This window comes from Hibiscus syriacus, unplaced genomic scaffold (genome assembly GCF_006381635.1).
Source record: "Hibiscus syriacus cultivar Baekdansim isolate YM2019G1 unplaced genomic scaffold, ASM638163v2 tig00111213_pilon, whole genome shotgun sequence".
Classification (NCBI taxonomy): domain Eukaryota; kingdom Viridiplantae; phylum Streptophyta; class Magnoliopsida; order Malvales; family Malvaceae; genus Hibiscus; species Hibiscus syriacus.
The window spans coordinates 6,307,843-6,320,292 of record NW_024063022.1 but is presented as its reverse complement, the minus strand read 5'-3'; the positions used below and the strand labels follow the sequence as shown (position 1 = coordinate 6,320,292).

General features: G+C 32.6%; 1 pseudogene; it reads left to right on the top strand.

The window, feature by feature from the left end:
- The first annotated feature begins 10,711 nt into the window (after positions 1-10,711).
- On the top strand, positions 10,712-12,363 carry LOC120156044 (annotated as a pseudogene).
- The last annotated feature ends 87 nt before the right edge of the window (positions 12,364-12,450 follow it).

Sequence of the window (12,450 nt, the reverse complement as noted above, 5' to 3'; positions counted from 1 at the left end):
CCAACCCGGTATAGCATAGGGTTCCAAAGTATATTAGCGTTGTAATAGGGGATTAGGGTTTACAAACCATAAGATATCATTTGTCCAGCCAGATCTAAACCGTTGGATCTGACCCAATCCAACGGCCAGAAACAATCTCAAACATCATCGAGAGATCAACGCACCAACAACCAACAGAACCAGTCCTCCAAACGACCGGCCGAGATCCCGAGACTTAACCATCCCAGGATTTAGGGTAATGTACAATGTATATATACTAATGCAAAAAAGCAAAGATGCACATGCAAATGCAAAGATGCAAAAATATGAGTGCAAAATGCAAGATGCAACAAGGAATTAATCTAAAAAATAACTGTTCATTAAACAATTCTTGAAAAATCGACAATATCTCGATACACTGGGGAAATGAAAATCTGGTTCATCTGTAAGTTGTATAGCTTCTACGAGCATATGGGTACTGCATCGTCTTCAAAGCTTCTAGTTCATCTCCTACTTTCAGAAATCTTTCGAGCTGGTTCGTGATTTTTAACTGTTGGCTTCAGCGTCGAATCTTCTTGAGTCCAACCTGCTAAAATAGCAGGATAGATGTCTGGCTTGTCTCCTTAATAGGTAGACTCTATCTTGATGCTACTCGATCTACTTAGAGCATATTCGAAATTCTACTGATCCCAGTGAAAGGCATCGCTGTGGGCATTGTTTTTCAAGAACCTTTTAAAAGATCAGTTATTTCAGGGATCAATACCTTTGAAGGATATGTCATGTTCATGAAAAAATGCAACAAGACCAGAAAAAAGGAAATCAATGTTAGTAGAAACAAAAAGAATCAAGTCAATTAAAATGATTAGTCAGAGAAATGTAATCTTAGCAATAATAATTAAATTCATATCAAAGTTGAGACTGAAAAATAAGCATACAAAGGAAATTAATAGTCCTAACCTCATGCGTTCTAGTTCTCCTAGGTTATCCACATGGCTCTAGCGGGGTAGGTTTACTAAATTCTCTATATGAGGTTGTGTTCTAATAAAGGGTTCCCTAGCCATCTTCACAACCTGCTAAGGTTGACTCCGATTCTGGCCCATTACAGACTTGAGAATCAGATTCTGCTTAGGGGATCACAACACTAAAAGTGTACCTCATATCTGATATCCGGATAGGCAACTTAGGATGCTTTCCAGAGATACCTTATTAGACCCACACAAGGAAGCCCAATGATCCTCGTGAGGAGTGACATTTCTCCCTACTTAGGTAAATCGGGTTGGAGCTTGGGTTTAGAGCTATGATTTGCAACAATCTTAAATAAATTAACAGAAGTGTTGACATTAACCAAAGAGAATCTTTTTTATTTGAAATAACATAACAAACTGTAAATTAAATAAGATCAAACTCGTAATTTCCGTAATCATAAATAGAGGGTAACCAACTCGTGGCTGACTCACAAGCTATTTTAAAAACAAAAACGTCCCCAGCAGAGTCTCTAAGTTGTCGGCACCATTTTTCACCATGACAGGGAAAGACAGATACCGGCACCGTGAAAACTGGGTGATTTTAATAAAACATTTCATTTGTATCAAAATACTAAGTTTTAAGGTCTACGAAAATTTAGAAATTAGGTTCGGGAGTCAGTTACGCGTGGGGATAAATTAGCACCCCCACAAGCGCCCAAAAATTGGTACCTAGTTGATTACCCTATATTTAAAATTGAAAACTTTAAGTTCGATCTTTCTTAATTTAAAAACCATTACGGATGCGAAAAGTTGAAAAGATTATTCGTTTATTAATGCCAATAACATTCGACATAAATTCGGGAGATCAACTATTGTGCCTAATAACCGGGCATTGCCTTAATTTCAGAAAATATTATGTGGCTTGGAAAAGAATGTTGACATATTTCAAGAATCACCAGTAGTCACCCCCTGAGCATACTCGTAGGAGATATACCATTAATTTCCTAATAAGTGAACATTGCCTTAGGTTTAAAAATAAAATGCAATCAAACAAATTTTTATTGATCCTAATTAAGCTAAGGTAAATTGAAGGCTTTTTCTAGCTTAAGGTGACAAATTATGAAATTAAAGGACATAGAGGTATAAACCTAAAACTGTAGGCTCTAATATTATTCTTATCTTATTTTTAAACCAATTATTGAATTGAATAACCGAGATAGTCCCTTAAGCATTTAGGCGAGGGCCAACTCGAATTATTCCCTAAATTAAAAGACTAGATTGAAATTTAACTAAAATAGGGGCTTTAATATTAATCTAAATTATTTTTAAAATTCAAATAATTAAATTGGAACCTCGAGCAAGAGCGAGGACCAAATTAAGAATTTTCCTAATTTAAGGACTAAACCTAAAATAAAATTGATATATAGGAGACTAAAATATAACAAAATAAAAAATAGTAGCTAAATCGAAAACATGCAGTGACCAAAATGCATAAAATAAAATAACAGTAGCTAAATCAGAAGTAAACAGTGACTAAATTAAAATAAAATAAAACCGAATTATAAAAGGTGAAATAAATTAAAAAAGGGAGGTCCAATGACCAAAATGCGAAAGCACGACTAACTTTAATTTTTCCTAAAAATATATAATATGCACAAAAAAGGGTAAATCACAAAAAAGTCTATACATGTGACTAACTTGCAAAAACATGCGTAAAGTAGGGGGCTAAACAGTAATTATACTAAAATTATAAAGCACAAATGAAAATGGGTAAATTATGAAACATATCCCTGCACAAGACCTTTTTTGTAAAAAAAGCAAAAACTCGGGGACCTCTGCGTGATTTCCCCTAATTTTTTCTTTAAATTACATCTTTTTTTTATTTATTTCATTTTTTATTTTTTTAAATTTCTCTCTAGGATCCCGACCATAGCGCCGCCGGTCGCCGCTCTGCCGTCGAAGGCCGTTGGCCACCAAAATTTACATGGAGACTTGACTCGGGTTCGCACGAAACGATCTCTAATGCCGTGAAAATTACCGAGATCCCTTAGCTTTCCCGGGCTCCGATCTCCATTCTCCGCTGTTGGATCGACCCGATTTTTTAGTATGTTTCTCCCCTCCTCAAGACGCTCCTCCTCACCGTTCAAATTGGCCGAAGAAGACCCCGATTGTCAGTGAAGCTCCGACCGAATGTAAGTACTCTCATTTTTTGATTTCTTTTTTTGCTTTGTTTTGCTCAACTGTCGAACCGAAAAAAATATAAAATAAGTTATGGTTTCATGTTAGTTTAGAAACCTAAAGAATATGGCTACTGAAAAATTTTCTTTTATTGCTTTCAAATTTTGAGGACCCTTGTACATGGTTTGCTTTAGGGTTTTATACCCATTACAGAGAAAAATGAAATGATACTATTTTGTTGTCTTCTTGTTGTTTGCTGCTGCATGTTGCGTGGAGTGCTGGTGGAAGTGGCGTGTTAGAGCTGCCTTTTGCCTGTATTGGGGCAGAAGGAGGTGGCTGTTGATTGGGGGGTTGGGCAGCTACTCTAGGGCCTAGGGTTAGACCGGGCCATGTTATGTTCTTTTGGGTTCCGGGTCGGGTTTTAGATTTAGGTTGGGTTTTATTTTGGGTTTTGTAATGAGGTGTGGTTTTATTTTGGTTTGGGCTTGGGGCCCGGTGATGTTGGGTCGGTTGTGAATAGAAAAAAATGATGCTCACACAAATATAATCCTAATAAATTAAAATTTTAATATATATATATATATATATATATATATATATATAATAATAATAATAATCGAATCACTTATTATTATTTCTCAAGGTTCTGAATTCGACCATCATGTATACAAAAATATAAACATTTATTGTTAAATAATCAAAAATATTTAAATAGATATTATCTTAAATTCATGTAAGATTTATCATATATATAATAGTTGTCATTATTTTAATTTCGTTTGTAAAAATTCTTTTTATATTTATACACATATAATAATCTTTAAAAGCTTTAAACAAATATAAATGATTAATTTGTTGAATTGATCCAAATCATTATCAATATTAGAAAAAACTGGTAGCCAACTAATTTGGAAATTCCACGCGAAAATATTAACTATTAAATAATTAATACAATTTTGAAAATGCAAAGTGAAAGTATTTTCTTTACATGTGGTATTATTTAATCCAAAAAATTAATACATTTAACAATCAACATCGAAAATGTAATCTCTAGAAATTTAAATTAATAGAAACAGATAAAATTGGATAATTAGTTTAGTTTGGTCCTTAATTTTCAAGAAATTAAGGGTCCGTTTTGTTCTAGAAAATATTTTATATTTTATTTTTAAAAAATAATTTTCTTTTTAATTTTTTTAAAATTACAAAACTTGTTAGGTTAATAATATAAATGAAAACTTGAATTAAAGGCTAAAATACTAAAAATATATTTGGCATCTAAGTTAGATTATAATTATTAAAAAATCATTACATAAATTTAAGATATGAGTTATATAAATATAAAACAATAAAATTAATAAGAAATTTTCATAAAATAAAATTTATTTTAGTTTATAATAATAATAATTTAATGTTAACACGTATTCGACCTTAATTAAATTTTAAAGTCATGCTATTTTAATTTTTATAAATTATACATTTAATTTTAATCTATGGTCCATCGAATAAGATATGAATGTAAAATAATTAAAATAGCAAATCTATTTATTAAAAAATAGACATTTACAATATTTTTTTAGAAAATATTAAAAATAATTCACTGAATTTAAAAATAATGTAATCACCGTTAAAAATGCGAAATATAAAGGAAAATGGGAAAAAAAATCAAAGCCCAACATAACCGGGCCAATAAATTATTTTAAGCTCCAATTTTAGATAATCGGCCTTTTAAAAATTATTTGGATTCATAAGTTGGGTTGGAAACTTGAGTGTGCATTAGTATATATTATATATATTCGAGATTAGTGGTGAGCAAAACTTAACTCGACTCGATTTGAAAAATCATTTTTTATAATAAAATTATATTTTTATCTCAGGTTGGGTTAGATATTTTTGTAATAAATCGGAACCTAGCTCGACTCTGTTTTTTAAAAACTCGGTATTATAATACTAGATTGACTCGAAATTCAACAGATTCAAATTAAATTATAAACTCTGCATACATCACTGATAACTAGGAATGGGCATGAGACCCGAACACACATCAGATTCAAAATAAGCAACTAAAGCATGGGTCGGGTTTTTTTTAAAAAAAATTTAGGTTCGGGTCGTGTCGAGTTTTTTAAAGGTGATGTTCGGCCCGGGTCAGATTTGGGTTTAGGGTAAAAAATACCCGACCCAGAAAAAATATATAATTTTACCTTATATTTAGGAATAATACAATAATACCCCTCTATATATTATTATTTTCAATTAAATCACAATTTTAATTGAATAAAATTAATTTTTTTATTATTTTGGGTCAGTTTGGATCGGTTCGAACTTTATCTCAAAATATCGAGTCGAGTTCGAGTCGGGTGGAGGGTATATATTTTTCGGGTCGGGTTGGGTGAAGGATGTAAATTTTTCGATTCGATTCGGGTTGGCCGAAACCCGATGCATGCTCATCCCTACTGATAACTTATGTGAAATTTTAAAAACTCAACTAATAGATAGATGTGTAGGATTAAAATATTTATTTAATTCGATTGATATAATTTCAATAAAATTTAAATATTATTCTTGTCTTCCAAATGAAATTAATTCGAATAAAATGATTATTTAAATTATACATAAAAAAAAGTCGTCTGCATGTATTTAGGGAATTAGGGCACATCTTCGTATTATGCGTGAATTAGGGGGGGGGACCCCTCAAATACTTCACCTAGGAACCCTAAACAGCACAAAGACATTGAATAGTGTCTTAGAAACCCTAAATCAAACCTTTAAGGATGAAGATAAAAGATGAGAATTCCACAAATTTCCCACACGCAAAAAAGCTTCAATCAACATGGAAAACCCTAAAATTCTACAAGCCGATGAAGTGATCATCCATGGATTGGCACTCTATTGGCTGAAATTTGCACTTGGATACTTCACCGAGGATTTGAATCACTCTCCGATGACATCGTTCTTCATTATTCTTAATACCATTTTAGAATATTTCACTCTTCGCTTCGTCGACGATGTTTCCCGAGATATTCTCAATGAGTTTCAGTATCTTTCTGGAAAAAAACACAATAAATGAACATAAATGAACGTAAACGAACATAAATGAAAATAGGTTTTTTTTCTTTCTTAAAAAATTTAGGATTATATTTTATTTAATTGTTTTGAGCTTTTTTTATTTGTATTTAAAATTAATTGAATTTTAAAATATTTATGGGTATCGGATTAAAATTTATTGGGCTTTATTATTTTAAATGGATGTAGACACTAATTTTCGCCCGGAGTTATTTTTCTTTTCTTTTTCTTTTCTTTTCTTTTTTATTTTATCATATATATATATAGTATATAGTTTGAAAATATTTTTAAAAATATATATAATATATGGTTTTGAAAACATGTTTGAAAACATTTATATATTATATAGTTTTTAAAAACATTTTGAAAATAAATATAATATATAGTTTTTAAAATATTTTTGAAAATATATATTATATAGTTTTTAAAACATTTTGAAAATATATAGAGTTTTTAAAAACATTTTGAAAACATATATATTATATAATTTTGAAATCATTTTGAAAAATTATATAGTATATAGTTTTAAAAACATTTTTGAAAACTATATAATTTTGAAAACATTTAAAAAAAATATATATAATATATAATTTTAAAACACTTTTGAAAATATATATTATATAGGTTTTTGAAAAATATTTTTTATATATATAATAATAATATTATTATTATTAACTTTGTTATTTATTTTTATTTTATTATTATTTTTCTTCTTTTATTAATTTTATTTTCATTTTTTTGCAGGGTCCAATGGGTCCAGTCAATTTTGGGCCTGACCCAACCCGGTATAGCATAGGGTTCCAAAGTATATTAGCGTTGTAATAGGGGATTAGGATTTGCAAACCCTAAGATATCGTTTGTCCAGCCAGATCTAAACCGTTGGATCTGACCCAATCCAACGACCAGAAACAATCTCAAACATCATCGAGAGATCAACGCACCAACAACCAACAGAACCAGTCCTCCAAACGACCGGCCGAGATCCCGGGATTTAACCATCCCAGGATTTTCGGCCCAATAACAACCTCAACGAGAGCAAATCGGGGTAACCTTGATATCATCGGAGTCTAAAAACAGCCCCTTTGAAGGCTATATAAATACCACGGTACCACCGTCGATTAGGGAACCCAAACAGAATCATCAGCCAACAACAGTACTCACCAACAGAACATCATCGAACATCACAGTAAACCAAGAACGAAAACAACGGCCACAGAAAAACCAACAAGCCACAAAAACACGATATCAAACCGAGAGACACATAAGGGAAAATCACAAAACCACAAGCCAAGCGTAACATCGAGACCAAAAGAACACACACAACAGTGAACAAAACCTACATGCAACAACGCTAAAAAACAAAACGTCAACCACAAAGCCACAAAAAGCCATCGGGAGTCAGGAAGATCGGAGAAACGAGCGGTTTTTCGCGAACAAAGATAAAAGCCTGAGAACTTCGCCCTTAGATCTACGCCAGAAGAAGCAATTTTGGGCGATTTTGGGTTCGGGTAGTGCCTCGAGGTGACAAGGGGAGTGATTTGGTGAGTTTATTATTTTCCGCGGCGGCCAGAGTGGCGGTGGCTCCGCGGTCGGCGGCGCTCAGGTGAGGAGTGACTAGAGAGAGGCGAGAGCATTTTCTTGTAGAGAGAGAAGAGAAACTTGGAAAATGATGGAAATGGAGAGAAAAAGCTTCATTTTGGGGGTTAAATCACAAAACCAAAACTGCGTCGTTTTGACCCCTTATCCATCCGTGTTTTCAAAAAAAGGGGAAATGCCAGATTTAGTCCTCCTTATCTTGTAATCCTGCTATTTAATTATTAATGCAGCTTTCAGATATCCTAATTGAGGCCTTTATTTTTTTTTATTTTAATTATGGTCACTAATTTATATAATGTGTTTGATGGTTTTCAGATTCGACCCTATAATTTATGCATCTTCCGTTTTAGTCACTATTTGGCAGTGGGTTAAATTATATTCAGTCCCCAAACCTTTTTTACCATTCTATTTCATTTCTATTTTTTAAATTATTTTTTATGTTTTTATTTCTTATTTTTTTCCTTACTTTTAATATTTTTTATTCATTTTTCTCCTTAATTTATTTATCTTTTTTTAAATTCTATTTTTATGTTTTTATCCAACATTTTCCCTTTCTCTTTAATATTCATTTTTATTTTATTTTATTCTTATTTTATTTCATCTAACATATATTTTTTTTGTAGTAATTCCAATCGATCAAAGGTAATTATTCAAATTGATGTTTTAAATTTTAATTTTAATTTTCGCAACTAAGACAGCCGACAAATTAATTGGTACCGAAAAGGCGGTTCAAGGGTTCTAATCCTTCCTTGACCGTAACCGACTCCCGAACCCGACATATTTATGGTAAAACGCAGATAAGGTAAGATGGTGTCCGACCCACCTAAATTCATTTTAAAGTGGTCGGTGGCGACTTCTAATCTATTTTTCCTAAGTCGAAGCCCAATTCCGGGCCCAACCGAAAGACGACCGCGACAATGAGTATAGAGAGATTGTGCTAAACATAAATGAACACACATAAACGAACGAACATGAACTAACATAAATGAACGAATATAAACGAACATAAATGAACGAACATATTATCGAACACTCAAGTTATTTAATAATAAACACGTAATCACTCATGTTATTTAATAATATTTGTTCTAAATATTATCAGTTATTTAATAATAAACACGAAATCACTCATGTTGTAGTTGTTTATGCTTGACCCGAAACCTTTAGAAATAACAATTATATAAAAAAGTTGTTACTCTTCATCTATGGCATGTATTATTTGATCACCAAAAAATAATTAATCAATCTTATTCATCAGATTAATAATGTATACTACATTAAATAAATTTAATTATTAAAAATTTTTAATCACTAACATTACAATAAATTTGAATTAAATATTATTGATTGAAATTTGTTTCAATTTTTAAAATTAATTATTTTAACTGATTTTTTTTATCACGAGTACAAAAATAAAAAGAAAACATAAACGATTATTATTTTTGAATTAATATCTACAATTTGCTCTGGACAATAAGTCCATAAGCAATGAAATATTTGCAATATTAATGATGGGTATTTTTTTTCTTTGTTTTACAAGCAATATTAAATCTAAGGGTAAACTACACATTAGTAGTTAAACTATCAGTTTTGGTCCATTTTAGTATTTAAATTTTCAACTTTTTCAAAATTCATAACTAACATTTAATTTTAGTGTCCAGTCGTTAAAAACTTAACACGTTTGATACCTAAATTATTAGTTTTGGTCTATTTTAGTGCCTAAACTTCAATTTTTTTAAAACTTAACCTTAAATTTTGAACGAGGGTATTAAAACAAAACAAAAACTAAACTTTAGGTATGATTTAAAAAAAATAAAAGTTTAAGTACTAAAACAAATCAAAACTAATAGTTTAAGTACTAAACATGTAATTTATCCTAAATCTAAATCAAATATTCTCAATTAGTAATATGTCAAGAGAATTCTAATTAGTAATATATATATATTATAAATAAATAATCTAATTATTTAATATTTAACTTATAATTTATAGAAGAAAAATAATTTTCAGTAATATGTTACCATAACTATATTTAATATATTACATATTTATATAATATATGAATTTTTTGTAGACCAAATTAATTACTAATAAGACTCAAACTTCAGTAATTGTTAGATTATTAACGAGTACTGAACCATTTTAATCATTGATATTAATTAGGGGTAGGTACGGGTCGAGTCAAGTTAGATTTTTGGCCTATTCAAACATGATTTGAGTGACGTATTTTTTATTCGTCACTTATATGATTTGAATTTAAAGAGATTTTATCTGATTTAAAATCTGATATAATCTTTAGAGGAAAAATTCACACTCAACTCAAATAGATAAATATATAATGGATAATTACATCTTTAAATATATGAGAGATAATTACACTATTATTTAAATCAGATTAGGATTTTTCACTATAAATTTTAAATTTAATTGAATGTGAACTAAAAAATTAAATCAGATCAAAATTCGTTAAATCTGATTTTTGATGTTTAAAGAATTTTTCGTTAAAAATAAATATTTAAAGTTTTCTTCGTTACACTTTTATGTGCATAACGTTAAAAAATCCGTTAAGTGATATGTGTCACGTTAAATTTTTTTAAATAATATTTTATTTGAAAAGTAAAAAATATAAACATGAAACATGACATTTAACGGTAAACACCTAAAAGCATAACGGAAATAATATTATGCACTTATTTTTAACAATAAAATTCTTTAGGTTCCAAAAATCAATTTTAGAATAGTTTAGGTACTTATTTTTGTATTAAGCCTTTTGTTTTTTTATTTTGATTTTCCCCTCTATTTAAAGGTTCGAATTATCGTTCAACAAAGTCAGGAAAATTTTTACTTTCCCTGAAAATTTCCTTTTCCATTTTCTTCCAAAAGAAAAAAAAACCTGTGTTTTTTCAATCATTAGATCATCAATGGAGCCGATGGAGATGTTTTCAGACTGCAATGGCGGGAGTGGTTTCTGCACCTGTCGAGTCTGATCCCTTGAACTGGGCCGCGTCGGCTCGGTCGATGAGAGGCAGCCATCTCGATGAAGTGAAGCGGATGGTGGAAGAGTACAAGAAGCCGGTGGTCCGTCTCGGTGGCGAGACGCTAACGATAGCTCAAGTGACGGCCATTGCCAACCGAAACGCCGCCGTCCAGGTTGAGCTTTCAATATATTTCAATATATTTTAGTTAGAATGTACACAAAGGTGGCTAAACATGATTTTGGTGCGACCAGGTTCTTGAATGCCGGAGTTTTCGGTCAAGGGACCGAGTCATGCCACACTTTGCCCCACACCGCGACCAGGGCCGCCATGCTTGTCCGAATCAACACACTGCTGCAAGGCTATTCAAGCATTCGATTCGAGATCCTTGAAGCCATCACTAAGCTCCTTAACGTCAACATAACACCGTGCGTGCCACTCGGGCTCAATTTCAGCTTCTGGTGACCTCGTTCCACTTTCTTACATCGCCGGCCTTTTAGCCGGCAGGCCTAACTCTAGGGCTTTGGGACCTAATGGTGAGACATTGAGCCCCACTGAAGCCTTTAACAAAGCTGGGATAGATGGCGAATTCTTCGAGTTGCAACCGAAAGAGGGTCTGGCTATGGTTAACGGAACTGCAGTCAGGTTAGGGTTAGCTTCCTTGGTCCTTTACGAGGCTAATGTGTTAGCTGTTCCGTATGAAGTTTTTGTCTGCCGTTTTTGCTGAAGTTATGCAAGGGACACCTGAGTTTACAGATCATTTGACTCATAAGCTGAAGCATCACCCGGGACAAATTGAAGCAACTGCAATTATGGAACATATTTTGGATGGCAGCTCTTACATTAAAGCAGCACAAAAGTTGCATGAAATGGACCCTCTCCAGAAGCCGAAACAAGACCGATATACTCTACGAACGTCGCCTCAATGGCTTGGTCCTCAGATTGAAACAATCAGGTTTGCGACCAAAATGATCGAACGAGAGATCAATTCAGTCAACGACAATCCCTTGATTGACGTCTCGAGAGATAAGGCCTTACATGGAGGGAACTTCCAGGTTACCCCCAATCGGTGTATCGATGGACAACACTCGTTTAGCCATTGCTGCGATCGGTAAACTCTTGTTTTCTCAATTCTCCGAGCTAATAAATGATTACTACAACAACGGGTTGCCTTCGAAGCCTGGACTATGGTTTCAAGGGAGCTGAAATCGCGATGGCTTCGTACTGTTCGGAGCTTCAGTTCCTCGGGGGTTACCAACCATGTGCAAAGCGCCGAGCAACATAACCAAGATTAAACTCTTTAGGTTTAATCTCAGAAAGAAAGACAGCCGAAGCTATCGACATATTGAAGCTCATGTCATCGACATTCTTGGTCGCCCTCTGCCATGCCATTGACCTGAGGCATTTGGAAGAGAATTTGAAGAACACCGTGAAAGACACAGTTAGCCAAGTGGTTAAAAGAGTCCTAAAAAATGGGATCCAACGGTGAACTTCACCCGTCCAGATTCTGTGAAAAGGACCTTCAACGGGTCGTCAATCGCGAACATCTCTACGCATACGTCGACGATCCGTGCAGTCCAAACCCTAAACCCTACGCAATAACACAATAATAATGACAACGGCGACGATGATGCCAACTCTCATCTATATCAGGCTTACAGAGTTCTGAGGGGTTTCTCCTTGTCCGAAAGCAGATT